Genomic DNA, 4378 nt, shown 5'->3' on the forward strand with positions numbered 1-4378 from the left:
AATTATTCAGCCCCCTGAGTCAATACTTTGTAGAACCACCTTTTGCTGCAATTACAGCTGCCAGTCTTTTAGGGTATGTCTCTACCAGCTGGAACACTTAGGTGTTAGTGCAAGGTACTGCATTCAAACTTCCTCATAAGTTGTGGTCTTTCTGTGCAGCTTGCATGTTGCCCCACAGTTGAAAGACATCTATGTTAACTGTTAATTATTAGCTTTCTCTTGATGCATGCTCAATCATCCACGTGAAGAAATCTCAAAAACTTGATTCTGTTAATCTGTAAGTGGGAAATGTTCCATCACTCTTCCAAGTGATCCAAGTGATTCAGTCAACTTTTTGGGACATGATTCACTTTCTGTGATGACCTGGCAGTCTGATTAGGTTGCACCCTGCTTCTCACCCCATGACTGCTAGGTTATGTTTCAAAAAAGAGATTAAAAACATAAGGAAAATGGAATCATTAAAGGTCATTTTTATCAGTTTACACCGTATTTGTCTTCTTATGTCAACAACTTAATTTCAGTGCATTAAATCATCCATTGCTGTGTGTAAGAGCAGTCAACAGGTTTATGGAAACAGTTTCACTGTAAAATTTGTGTCGCTAAACATTAAGTATGTTCATATTCCCTCCTCCAGATGCTCCAAAGCTTCCCTCTGTGTCAGTGAGTCCCTCTGCTGAGATAGTGGAGGGCAGTTCAGTGACTCTGACCTGTAGCAGTGATGCTAACCCAGCAGCTAATTACACCTGGTACAAGGAGAATCATCCTAAAGCTCTCAGTGAAGACTCACGTTTTGTCTTCAATTCCATTCAGCCCTTTGACTCTGGAGAGTATTACTGCAAAGCTTTAAACAAGCTTGGGATGAACAAGTCTGGATACAACATTATTAATGTGACATGTAAGTAAAACATAGCTAGTTTCAAAGGGCAATTTCTGCAGCTCTGTCCCTTTAACATTCACAGTTTGCTGCTGAAATTTTATTGGCATCACTGCCATTCTGGAAAGTCGGTCAGTGATTCTTAGATTGGATTAGAAAAATCTTTATTTATCCCTTGGGTGGGTTCCTCCGGGAAATTCAGCGATTTTCTTTTCAAGATTTATGTTTCACTTATGCTATTTTTGTAACTGCTGGCATTTTGTTTGTAATACAAAATCGGTGCTGAGACTGGTCCTGTTGCTGAGGTTGGTGTGATCCTGTAATCTCTTACAAACTACCTCCAATGCTTTCGTGACTGGAATGCAAGTGAAGAGAGTTGTAACATCTCTCTTCACTGTACATGTACTGTTTATAAGGTTGGGGAAACCTGCAGTCAGCTGAGAGTGAAGAAGTCACTTGGATGTGTGACGAAACGTTTCTCCCACTGAAAACGCTACGTCCAGATGAACAGAATCAACCTTTTGGGATTTATTTACCTGGATGATTAAGCACGCATCAAGACCTTATTTTATTAATATTTTTTAAAATGATAGCAGCACAAACAAAATATTTTGCAGCACAAACGTTTGATATAACTTTTGTTTGATTTGAAGAATGTGGGGGGCCCAACTTCACTCACATTACTTACACATTACTCAGGAAGTGATGCTGGTTTAACTTCACATTTAATTATAAAGTTTCTGTTTTTCTCACATGAACTTCTGACATCAGCAGTGGTGTAGTCTGGAGGAGGATATGTCTTCCTAAAACTTTGTTCATTAAGTGCTCAAATTTTCAATGCTGGGATGGCACCAGTTAACCCATTGTGCTGAAGAACTAATCTAAGTTGTCTAACTCTGACTATATGCCAGTACATCAGTGATCAGAGAACCGCTTTAACTGTTCTAACCTGCAGTAACTCTACTTTATGTTACAATCAGATAACTGAGGTCATAAAATAAGGAAAGCATTACACGAGTTTCAGTGAACTCAAGTCTTACAGTAGCTTATTTTACTGACTGTTCATGCATGAACAAGCTCCTGTGCAGTTTTACAAGAGTACAATTATCTAAATTCAGGCACAGTAACATTTATTCTACAATGTTGTGGCTTAACTTGACTTGATCTCATGCCTGAATCAACTCTGTGCTCAGTTGCAGCAGGATAACTTAACTGTCAGTGTTTTATTTTGATCTTTGTTTCCACAGGAGCAGGAACATTAGAAGCTGCTGGAGTAACTGCTGCTGTTCTCCTGCCTGTCATATTCTTCTCTGTCTTCCTGTGGATTCAGTGAGCAGATCTGTTACATTATTGTTTACAAGATAAACTTTGATTTTAACAGTTTATGAATTTCATTATTTTGTTCAACATTAATTGTCCCAACCAGAAAAATGAGGATGTGTACAAGGAACCTGTTAAATCTGAAGACAGAGCAAACAACAGAGAACAGGTGAAAACAGTCACATCAGTGTTGTACAAATAACCAACATTGTGGTTTTACACTTCCTGTTGGACTCACAAATCCTTCTTTGCTGTTATTCTTTAACATAGATAGATTTTATCACTGATACACTCTTGTGTAAAGTATTTTCCTCTTTTTTGTATATTTGTTGTTGTTAAATGTAACACTTTTAATAATAGACCAAGATCTGAGTGTATACAAAACGCAGAAGAAAACTTTTTTAAGGGACAAGCAGCTATCCAGACCTACCTGGATGTAGGAATCCAATAAAGTCTTTTCACAGCAGACATGTCAAAATGGATCAGCTTCCTCACTTTGTTCAATGATTTCACTCATCTAAATCAGACCATGGATCACACTTTGCTAACTGTACCAGTTTCCATGAACTGCAGTAGCTGCTTCAAATAAACAGCCAGATTCCTCGACCGTTCTCTAGTTACAGCCGTCGTGGTCTGCTGTGTGGCAGGTAGAGTGTGGACCCAGATGCAGGACACAGAAGGCAGAAATAAACTCATAAAGTTCACCAAATGTTTACAAACGTCAAGAAGTCACAAGCAAAGAGAGACCACACCATGACACATGTTTAAACAAGGAATGTTTATTCATCAAAACTACTTATTAATCAAATAGACAAGCACCACAGTGGTAGAATGATATCACACAGCACCGTCACAGGATATTAAACAGAAACTGGCAACAGGGCTCTGTAGAGTGAGTGATCATAATGAAGCCGTTTATTTGAAGTTGGGATTCAACCTGCTCTTCATATTTCAGGCCACCAGATGTCACCAAAGACAACTGTGGTGAAAAGTTTCAAGTAATGAAACCTTTTTCAGTAAAAGCTTCAGAAAGCTTTATTTGACCATCAGTAAACAAAACAACATCAGAGCAGCACAGGAACAAAACGGACTGAAGCAGGACTCCAGGAGAACAGGGACAAAACAGCAATGAGGGGTTAAATACATGTAGGCAGAGTGGAGACAGCTGAGGAAAAACACACAGCTGAACTAAATCTGAGAACAAAAAATGCTGAGGTGTAATTAACACTAGACACAGGAGACACAGGCTACCAGAGTAAAACAGGAAAGAACTGAACGCAGGAACAGAAACATGGACTTGACCCAATTCAATTCAGTTTTATTTATACAGCGTCAAATCACAACAACAATCGCCTCAAGGTGCTTTATATTGTAAAGTAGACCCTACAACAATACTGTGGCGGAGGTGTGGTCCCTGGCTCGGCTGCAAGGGAGGAGTGGTGCAGTGAGCTCAACAGGGCGATGCTGGGGAGGCAGGTGAGAGCAGCTGGTGGCGTTTGGTCTGATGACAATCTTCTTTCCCCTGTTTTAGTGAGATGGGAGAGGGGAGGAGAGGACGGACTGGAAAAAGCTGAGACGGGCGCTGACCAGACTGTGAACTGTCACAAAAAAAGGCAGAAATAAACGTGACATCTTGCTGTATCGAGCCGTGTGTGTGTGGAGTGCATTCTACAAATATGTACAGAGAAAAACCCAACAGTCATACGACCCCTTATGAGCAGGCACTTTGGTGACAGTGGGGAGGAAAAACTCCCTTTTAACAGAAAGAAACCTCCAGCAGAACCAGGCTCAGGGAGGGGCGGCCATCTGCTGGGACCAGTTGAGAGAAGGTATACAGAACAAAAGACCTGCTGTGAGAGCCAGAGATGAATAAATAGTATGATGAAGTGTACCCAGAGGTTGCCCTTTGTTCAAAATTAAAGTCTACAAATCAATGACATCACACTGGCCTATGTTTATATACAGTCTACATGTCAGTGAGATCTTGGAGCTGCCAGTATGCAAAGCTGCAGCTTTAGAATTTAGACTCTGATCCTTTTTTCCACCATTTTTTATTTTTCTTCTTCTTCCTTTGTGTTTCTCTGCCATGTTTTTTCTCTCCCATCATTTCCTCTTATTGTCCCTTTACATACTCTTTGCCTCGCTCCAGTCTACTGCCAGAATTTCGCACCGAGCTTCAAGGAG

At 40.4% G+C, this 4378-nt stretch overlaps 1 long non-coding RNA gene across 1 annotated transcript; it reads left to right on the forward strand.

Moving 5' to 3' along the window:
• The first annotated feature begins 2085 nt into the window (after positions 1 to 2085).
• LOC120438659 lies at positions 2086 to 3843 on the forward strand. The gene is made up of 3 exons (XR_005612030.1): positions 2086 to 2203; positions 2301 to 2363; positions 3726 to 3843. It is a non-coding gene; the product is annotated as an uncharacterized LOC120438659 (long non-coding RNA).
• The last annotated feature ends 535 nt before the right edge of the window (positions 3844 to 4378 follow it).

Source organism: Oreochromis aureus, linkage group 1 (assembly GCF_013358895.1).
Source record: "Oreochromis aureus strain Israel breed Guangdong linkage group 1, ZZ_aureus, whole genome shotgun sequence".
In the NCBI taxonomy this organism is placed as follows: Eukaryota; Metazoa; Chordata; class Actinopteri; order Cichliformes; family Cichlidae; genus Oreochromis; species Oreochromis aureus.